Below are 10767 nucleotides of genomic sequence, written 5' to 3'. Positions count from 1 at the left end.
ACAGTTTTATAAGGCCCAAATTCCATGTGGCACTTATGTTTAACCTCTCTCCAGGACTGATTGGAATAGGCCCTCAAGGTCTCAAAGAATTGCCGGTATTTCTCTTCAAACACCCATGGCAGCAATTCTATTTTGGTGTGGTCATCTCTAATGCCCAGAATCTCTAACGTCTGTTCATATGTTTTCATGTGTTCGGTGATCTCAAGGGACCCTTTCTTAGAAAACATAGGAACAGTGTCCTTCAGGAACTTAATGACCTTTGGGGTGTCATATCTCCTGAATGACCCCTGGGATTTCCCTTCCTGCCTATATGAAACCTCATATTTTTCTTCAGAGCGCTCTGGAGTGTATCTTGAAAGCTTAGGAGGTGACCTATATTCTGACCCTGACTCACTATCAGATACTTCGCTGTGATGCGGGTATCTCCGCTCATCAGCCTCTGGCTTGACTGGGTTGGTCCGTCTTTGGACCCCAGAATTTATTTGGGCCGTCAACCTTATAATCTGCTCCTCCAGAGTTTTCTGCTCAGATTTTATCAAGGTAAGTTCTGACTGGTCATGCTTATCCCCTGGGTGAACTTTAATTTTGACAGGAGATAACCTCTCTGATCTGAAGTACTCCACCTCATCTTTTAAGTCCTGATACTTCTCTTGAAGTTGTTTTAATTCCTGAAAGTTTCTCTCATACAGGTCCTGAGCACTTCGAAAGTCTCCGACCAATTTATCATAATATTTCTCGGATTCGTCTAAACGAATACCGGCATGACCAAGCTTCCCTTTCAAAGACTCAATGTCCTGATTTTTGCTTTCTAACAAGAGGCGGGCCTCTGACAACTCTTCCCTTAGAGTCATGGTCCGCTGGGCAGCTCCAGCGGTCATGAACCATAACATGGGCCAAGCTTCTAGGAGAAGTCTGTCACGTCTTCTATCACTTTCTGCTCCAGCAAATGCTATTAAAAACCCAACAACCTGGCCCTTTTGGTTGAACAGGTCCTCAAAGGTGCTCATGGCCTGCTTTTTCTCTTCATCCACAAATTCATTATTGCTATCCCCCAGACCTAATCTCTTGCGGAGATAATCTATTACTTCACATTCAACATACTTCTGCCAAGCACCGGCAGCTTTCCGAGCTGGCTTCATAGCTTCCTGCTCAATGCCTTGAGCCGCCATATTTTCCTCGTTATGCTTGGAAGAGGTGGATCCGTGATTACTGGATGCCATTTTGATATAAAATATATGTTTGACAAAGTGTACAAATATACAATCACCAGTGCGTTTTGTTTTATGGTACGATTTCTATGGATCTCAGCAGTGCCTCCAAATTTATCCTGTGGTGGTTTATGTAAGGATATATATTATTTATAAAGGGCGTGTCCCTTTCCCTTAGATGAAATATTACAGTGCCTCCAGCCGTTAAAATACGGCAAATATTTAGTAAACCAATAATTTGGACACCTTGATAATTTGATCACCACTTATTATTATACCTTGAATTCTTTTAGCCAATATGCTTTCGTACCATACACACAAAATTTGCCTTATAATAGATAAATATAAAAATTTATTTATGTACAAAAATTATATATATATTAACACAAAACGCAAAAGACTGGTGATAAATGAATATTGGTACACACAATCAAAAATATATCCTACCAATGTAAGACACAATAATAAGGTTTCTAACTAATTACATCAATATCACAATTTTTAAATGATATGATTATTTATTAAATTTATTAATAATTAATAATTTCGAATATCTCAAAGGTTATATTCTCACAAGCCGTGGCCATAGGATTGCAAGAAGCAAGCCCTTGATATATGATACTCTGGTTATTAATATTCAATAAATTATGAAATATGGAAAAAAATTATAATATGGCAACAAACAATTTTTAACAGTAAAACAGGATCTCTCTACATATATCTAACTATCCAATATTGTTGTGATACACTAAGGTAATTCTATGATTCCACACAACGGAGAAAATAGGTAATACAAAATCAAATAAACATCTCACCACACCCGGAATTCAGACTAGGCAACTCTCCCGTGGATTTAGCTGGCAGTGGAACGCCTTTAGACTGATATTATAGGGCAAGTGATAGATATTCAGTAAGGGAGAATGTAGGAAGTTATAAGGTTAGAGGTTTAGAAATTTAGTTAAAGTTTTAGGAAGTTTGAAAGTATGAAAGAGTAGTTATTCAGCAGAGATCTTCTTCAGATGTCAGGGTCTTCTTTTGATGAGGTCTCTTCTTGAGCTTTTTCTTGATGAGGTTCCTTTTTTTTAAAGGTACAAAGGCTTTTATATCCACTAATCCATTGTTCTAAGATACCTTCCCACCAGGCTTCCTGATTGGCTAGTTGAGAAATGTGTGTACATAAGCTATTTCTCACCTGCCCGCCAGGTGGCGGTCATGTATCATAGAACAATTTGAGTATTTGAGATGACTCATACCTTGGGTGGAATCTTAAGGTAATTTCAGGAATCAAATATACGTCTTTTTCCAGATATAAGTGATCATACCTATGATATTCTAAATAGGGACCATGGAATATAGGTGTATATTCAGTTATTCCTTCTTGAAATACCATCCTGTTTGTTTCCTGATAAGACATGTAACTAATGCTAGTTTATAATACATCTTACTTCCCATCATCTCAATACTCAAGTTAGTGATATATAGTTCCCATTTCTGAATATTTAGTGGTGTGTAAAATCCATAACATCTCATTTATAATATGTTTTTGTAATATATTTTTGTAATTATATACAGTCAACTTTTAGACTTTATATACAGTCAACTTTTAGACTTAAATATCCTGAATTTCACCTCTTTGTTTTAGAATCAACATTTTCTATGTGTAGGAAAAAAAAACTTTCTGTTTGCCTGGCCCTTGTGTTGGACTCATGGTAAACAACTGTTAATGCTTTCACCCTTGGTGAACAATAGTATATTGTAATAGTTTCAGAGGTCTGTTGGTTCATCACACTCTGCACGTTTTGGTTAAGCTTTCAACCAGTTGAGTTCCCGTCTCATTATTGTTAAAATGTTTGAAATTCGAAGTCCTATCTGGCTATTTGTTTGACTTTCTGTATATGCATTCTTCTCAACCTCAATATACAAATAGTCCTTGTTGACAGTCCAAACAGTCTTTTTGTCTTGGAAAGGTCTCACTTCCCCCCTTCTCCATTTCTTAACTAGAATCCTTGATGGTTCAACCAAGACAAAATTAACTCTTAGCATCCGGCTATACTGAGCTGTTTGCCATATAATATTATGTCTTGATAAAGTCATATTTTTGAGACATAATTCAAAAGGTCCACAACAGGTGACACTAATATATGAGATAGACTCATTACATGCAAAGCAAGATAGTTCAAGCTGTGATTTGTCATAATTGTGATGATTATGGCTTACAGCTCATGAAAACCCCAAATCCACAATCTCAGAAAATTAGAATATTACATGCAATCAATAAAACAAGGATTGTACATAGAACAATATCGGACCTCTGAAAAGTATAACCATGCATATGTACTCAGTACTTGGTTTGGGCCACTTTTGCAGCAATTACTGCCTCAGTGCGGCGTGGTATGGAAGCTATCAGCCTGTGGCACTGCTGAGGTATTATGGAAGACCAGGATGCTTCAATAGCGGCCTTCAGCTCTTCTGCATTGTTCGGTCTCATGTCTCTCATCTTTCTTTTGGCAATGCCCCATAGATTCTGTATGGGGTTCAGGTCAGGCGAGTTTGCTGGCCAATCAAGCACAGTAATCCCACGGTCATTGAACCAGGTTTTGGTGCTTTTGGCAGTGTGGGCAGGTGCCAAGTCCTGCTGGAAAATGAAGTCAGCATCCCCATAAAGCTTGTCTGTGGAAGGAAGCATGAAGTGCTCCAAAATCTCCTGGTAGACGGCTGTGTTGACCCTGGACTTAATGAAGGAAAGTGAACCAACACCAGCAGATGACATGGCTTCCCAAATCAACACAGACTGTGGAAACTTCACACTGGACTTCAAGCATCTTGCAGTGTGTGCCTCTCCATTCTTCCTCCATACTCTGGGTCCTTGGTTTCCAAATGAGATGCAAAAGTTGCTCTCATCAGAAAAGAGGACTTTGGACCACTGAGCAACAGACCAGGTCTGTTTTTCTTTAGCCCAGGTAAAACGCTTCTGACCTTTGTTGCTCAGGAGCGACTTGACAAGAGGAATACGACATTTGAAGCCCATGTCCAGGATCCCCTTCCTGGGGCCCCCTCCTAGGCTCCACAATCCAGCCTTCTCTCAATCCTTCCACCCGACTCACCTCTCTCCCCAGGCTCTGTCATATTTGAGGGTTGCCCTTTTCACCATGACCAGTCTACTGCCAGGGAATTGACCATGGTCACTCAAACATGCAGATCTGTGACTCCTACCCTCCTCCTCCCCTGTTCCAGAATGTTCTCCAGTTTCTGGAAAGGTGGAAGGGCTCCAGAAGCCCTAACCTGTAGAACCTCCCAGCCTGTACTGAGGTGAACTTCTGCCTCACTCCCAGGCTGACTCATCCCAGGCTGCTACTCAGCCTCTATCTAAAAAAAGAAAACAACAAAACCTATCTAGCTAACCTAGAGGCCGTTACATAGAGAAACATTGAGAAAGGAAAGTACCTCTGCCTGGAGATGGAGAACATTCCTGTTGCTAATTATGATGATGAGCAACTGTCAAGAAAAAGGCAGAAGCAATTTCCATCTTCAGGGAACTGTACATAATAGGCAGTACAATCATGTAGGCAGAAGGAGAGGTTAGTAATAGAAAAGCATAACAAAAATGTATAGGACATTCCTTGGCAAATCATAGCTGCTGGGCAGCGTGTGTAAAGTCCTCTCCTCCCCATCATCTTAGTAACAAACTGCTATAACAAAGCATATCAAATCATTGTCGCAGTCACCCAACTGACATCGCGGCCACGGCTGTCAATCACCGGGTCCCAACCGGTGATTACTCGCCAGCATCTGGTGATTGCCGAGGATCTCCGACGATGGGGAGAACTGTTAGTAAACAAAACAGTTCTCCTCCCTGTCAGCTCCGGCACATTGCTTTGCAGGGCTGTGCACAAACACAGAACATCGTGTAAAACAGCACACAGTTAACCCTTTGATTGCCCCATATGTTAACCCCTTCATGCCCAGTGCCATTAGTACAGTGTCAGTGCTTTTTATTAGAACTGATCACTGTATTTGTGTCACTGGGGGTGTCAGTGACACCAAGTCAGTTCCCCCCAGTGTCAGAATGCCCGCCGCAGTCGCTTTAAGTCGCTGATCGCCGCCATTACTAGTACTATTATAATAAAAGATTTATATAGCGCCAACAGTCTGCTCAGCGCTTTACAATATAACGGGAGACAATACAGCAACAATACAGTTCAATGCAAGAGAGTTAGGAGGGCCCTGCTCCTTGGAGCTTACAATCTAAAAGTAAAAATTAAAAAAAAAAATCCAAGTATATATACTGCCATTTGTAAACGCTATAACTTTCACGTAAACCAATTAATTTACACGTATTGAGATTTTTTTTTTTTTTAGCAAAGACATATAGTAGATCACATTTTGGCCTAAATGTATGATGAAATTTGATTTTTTAACGTTTTTTACTGGACATGTTTAATAGCAAAAAGTAAAAAATACAGGTTTTTTCTCAAAATTGTTGGACTTTTTTTATAGCGCAAAAAATAAAAACCGCAAAGGCGATCAAATACCACCACAAGAAAGCTCTATTCGTGGGAAAAAAAGGACAACAATGTAATTTGGATGCAGCGTTGCCTGACTGCACAATTGTCAGTTAAAGTAATGCAGCGCTGTAACACAAAAAAATGGCCTGGTCAGGAAGGGGGGTAAATCCTCTGGAAGGCAAGTGGTTAACTAGAGATTGCAACTTGAGTCCTGTGATGTTTAAAGTTCCTGATATGGTGGGATATGCTGTCTTCTGCTAGCAAAGGTGGGGCCCATAAGCATAGGTGAATACTGGTAATTCAATAAAGATAACAGATAGGCTGTGTAAGGAACCTTTAACTGGCATCCATTTTGAATAATACCTCCATTTCTGGATGTGTAAACAGTTAGTTTCAGTTTTGAGTTTCACTTGTAACTTCTCTCTCGCTTTCGGAGTCTAGTTTCTGTTTCTCTGTAAATGGAATCACCTTATATGGTACTCGTCAGTTATTTGTAGTTTCTATCTTCTTTGATAAGAGCATAATATTTCATTGGTCATTCTGGCCTAGTAACGCCTACTGTGTTTTGTATAACAGTTCTTGTCTTGCATTAAACTTTCAGAGATTTAGCTTTTACACTTCGATGTCTGGAGCTTTATTTCTCCCCGGCCTGGTGGTGAAAAATAATTGAGAAGTTGGGCTACAGACAGGAATTGATCCTATCAGGCTGTGATACTGCTGAAAGCAAAGATCTCCTGGTGACTAATAGCAGAGAGAGAGATGACAGAAAGAGGTTGGGCATCTGCCCGCTCACCAATCCTATGGATAGCCCGGCCTCCTAGGAACAAGAATTCTTGCACAGGCTCTTGGCTGTTTGCAGGGCAGAACAAAGTTGCTGGCTGACAAACTGTTAGTGTGGTGAGCAGAGATGTTTGTGTGAAGACTGAATAGTGACAGTCCAGATGCAAAGAAGTTGTTGCAATCCTGGTATGGCAAACAATGTCACTGCTGTGCTGAACTGATGTGCAGAGTCCCGCAGCAGTAGGCTAGCAATCTGTCTCTGGAAGAAAATGGCAGTTCCCCTGTGTTCAGCTCTGAATCCCACATCAAAAGAGTGAGCCAGTCCTTTGCTATAGAATGTATCTACTTTCCCAGCATCCTTCTAGTTCCCCTACTCTCTGGTAGTTGTAGTTCAATCAGCACTCAGACATACAGTATGTATTGGCTATAGGACTACAGGTCCCAGGATCCTTTGCTGTCAGAAGAACTGGATCCACTCTGCTAACCAGATGTGATGTATCAGTCCCAGTACTGGGCACTAGAGGGACAGGATTAACCATAGTCTTGTCTGTAAATGTCCCTTAATGACATAAAGATATAGCCAGCACCTGGCTGCAGTATGGTGTCAGTGGGAGGAATAGTGCCCTATCATTTGTGTCAGTGGGAGGAATAGTGCCCTATCATTTGTGTCAGTGGGAGGAATAGTGCCCCATCATTGGTATCAGTGGGAGCAAAAGTGCCCCATCGTTTGTGTCAGTGGGAGGAAAAGTGCCCTATCATTGGTGTCAGTGGAAGGAATAGTGTCCTATCATTTGTGTCAGTGGGAGGAATAGTGTCCTATCATTTGTGTCAGTGGGAGGAATAGTGCCTCATCATTGGTATCAGTGGAAGGAATAGTGTCCTATCATTTGTGTCAGTGGAAGGAATAGTGTCCTATCATTTGTGTCAGTGGAGGAATAGTGTCCTATCATTTGTGTCAGTGGGAGGAATAGTGCCCTATCATTTGTGTCAGTGGGAGGAATAGTGCCCCATCATTGGTATCAGTGGGAGCAAATGTGCCCCATCGTTTGTGTCAGTGGGAGGAAAAGTGCCCTATCATTGGTGTCAGTGGAAGGAATAGTGTCCTATCATTTGTGTCAGTGGGAGGAATAGTGTCCTATCATTTGTGTCAGTGGGAGGAATAGTGCCCTATCATTTGTGTCAGTGGGAGGAATAGTGCCCTATCATTTGTGTCAGTGGGAGGAATAGTGCCCCATTGTTGGTGTCAGTGGGAGGAAAAGTGCCCTATCATTGGTGTCAGTGGAAGGAATAGTGTCCTATCGTTTGTGTCAGTGGGAGGAATAGTGCCCCATCGTTGGTGTCAGTGGGAGGAATAGTGCCCCATCATTGGTGTCAGTGGGAGGAATAGTGCCCCATTGTTGGTGTCAGTGAGAGGAATAGTGCCCCATTGTTGGTGTCAGTGAGAGGAATAGTGTCCCATCATTGGTATCAGTGGGAAGAATAGTGCCCCATTGTTGGTGTCAGTGAGAGGAATAGTGCTCTATCATTGGTATCAGTTGGAAGAATAGTGCCCCATTGTTGGTGTCAGTGAGAGGAATAGTGCTCTATCATTGGTGTCAGTGGAAGGAATAGTGTCCTATCAGTGGTGTCAGTGGGAGGAATAGTGCCCCATCGTTGGTGTCAGTGGGAGGAATAGTGCCCTATCATTGGTGTCAGTGGGAGTAACAGTGTCCTATCATTGGTGTCAGTGGGAGGAATAGTGCCCTATCGTTGTCAGTGGGAGGAATAGTGCCCTATCGTTGTTGTCAGTGGGAGGAATAGAGCCCTATCGTTGTCAGTGGGAGGAATAGTGCCCTATCGTTGTTGTCAGTGGGAGGAATAGTGCCCTATTGCTGGCATCAGTGGCAGGAATTATTCCCCATTGTTGGTGTCAGTGGAAGGAATTATGCTCCATTGTTGGTGTCAGTGGAAGGATTTATGCCCCATTGTTAATGTTCCTCAGGAGCAGGATATACAGTGGGGATCGAAAGTTTGGGCACCCCAGCTAAAAATTTGTATTAATGTGCATAAAGAAGCCAAGGAAAGATGGAAAAATCTCCAAAAGGCATCAAATTACAGATTAGACATTCTTATAATATGTCAATAAAAGTTAGATTTTATTTCCATCATTTACACTTTCAAAATAACAGAAAACAAAAAAATGGCGTCTGCAAAAGTTTGGGCACCCTGCAGAGTTAATATCTTGTACTGCCCCCTTTGGCAAGTATCACAGCTTGTAAATGCTTTTTGTTGCCAGCCAAGAGTCTTTCAATTCATGTTTGAGGTATCTTTGCCCATTCTTCCTTACAAAAGTCTTCCAGTTCTTTGAGGTTTCTGGGCTGTCTGTCACGCACTGCTCTTTTTAAGGTCTATCCATAGATTTTCAATTATGTTGAGGTCAGGACATTGTGAAGGCCATGGCAAAACCTTCAGTTTACGTCTCTTGATGTAATCCCCCGTGGATTTCGAGGTGTGTTTAGGATCATTATCCATTTGTAGAAATCATCCTCTCTTTAACTTCAGCTTTTTCACAGATGGCATCAAGTTACCATCCAAAATTTGCTGAAATTTTATTGAATCCATTTTTCCTTCTACTCGTGAGATGTTCCCTGTGCCACTGGCTGCAACACAACCCCAAAGCATGATTGATCCAACCCCATGCTTAACAGTTAGACAGAGGTTCTTTTCATTAAATTCTGTGCCCCTTCTTCTCCAAACGTTCCTTTGCTCATTCCGGCCAAAAAGTTCAATTTTAACCTCATCGGTCCACAGAACTTGTTTCCAAAATGCATCAGGCTTGTCTATATGTTCATTTCCAAAGTTCAAACGATGATTTTTGTGGTGAGGACATAGAAGAGGTTTTCTTCTGATGACTCTTCCATGAAGACCATATTTGTACAAGTATCTCTTTATAGTGGAATAGTGTACCACAACTCCAGTGTCTGCCAGATCTTTCTGGAGGGATCGTGCAGTCAAACGTGGGTTTTGAATTGTTTTTCTCACAATTCTGCGAGCTGTTCTGTCTGATATTTTTCTTGGTCTTCCAGATCTTGCTTTAACTTCCACTGTTCCCGATGACTGCCATTTCTTAATTACATTCCGAACAGAGGATATTGACATCTGAAAACGCTTTGCTATCTTCTTATAGCCTTCTCCAGCTTTGTGAGCGTCAACTATTTTCAGTTTCAGTTTTCTAGACAACTGCTTAGAAGAACCCACGGTGCTGATTGTTGGGGCAAGGTCAGATGAGTCTGGGCATTTAAAACCTTTGAGATTGACATCACCTGGTCTTCCCAGACGATGATTGAGAACAATCCATGACACTGGCAGGTCTCAGCTTGGCAAAGGGGGCAGTGCATGCTATAAATTCTGCAGGGTGCCCAAACTTTTGCAGACACCATTTTTTTGTTTTCTGTTATTTTGAAAGTGTAAATGATGGAAATAAAATCTAACTTTGTTGACATATTATAAGAATGTCTAATCTGTAATTTGATGCCTTTTGGAGATTTTTCCATCTTTCCTTTGCTTCTTTATGCACATTAATACACATGTTTAGCTGGGGTGCCCAAACTTTCGATCCCCACTGTAGGCAAGCAAACGGCCACATCCAGCCCCCAGGCCACAGTTTGGAGACCACTGCACTAACAGATTTAGATACACTAACAAACTGAAACAAAACTCCAGTTCACACTTTATAAGTAGTTGCACAAGCAGTTAGAGTTGTTTTCTTTTTAGGATATAATTTTGACATGAACAAATAAAAGCTGATCATTGTAAGCACCCTAGTTTGAGGTAAAGGGTTTGTCTCAACACTGTACAACTGCTACATCTGCAGGAGAGATTGTTCTTTTGAAAAACACCAGACTTACTAACTGGATCACCAGATGAAAATAAAAGAAAGAAACCCTAAACAAAACTAATGCAGCCATCACATCTACAGTAAGAAATGGTAAGCTGTAATAAATATTTACTTTTAGGCAGGGCTTTTTTCAGCGGGAACGTGGGGGGGATGTAGGCAAGGGGTGGTGGGGTGTACTGCAAGGTTCATTAACCCCTTCCCGCCGGTGCCTCCCGGCCCTTTAAGAGTTTCAGATGCCAGGACGTGGTTTAGGGATCATGTCATCGAAAGAGCAGACCGGGACCTTTCCGTGAGTACCGGTCATGTGTTCACGGCACGCGCTCTCAGCACATATGTTTTTTCTTACCTGAACGCAAATGTGTGGCCGCTTGGCGTCTAGGCCCAGATGCCGGGAGGC

The sequence above is a fragment of the Staurois parvus genome, unplaced genomic scaffold (assembly GCF_062004578.1).
Source record: "Staurois parvus isolate SC_StPar_1 unplaced genomic scaffold, SC_StPar_1.0 ptg000214l, whole genome shotgun sequence".
NCBI lineage: Eukaryota > Metazoa > Chordata > Amphibia > Anura > Ranidae > Staurois > Staurois parvus.
The sequence above is the reverse complement of the archived record's forward strand: the minus strand, read 5'-3'. Positions refer to the sequence as shown.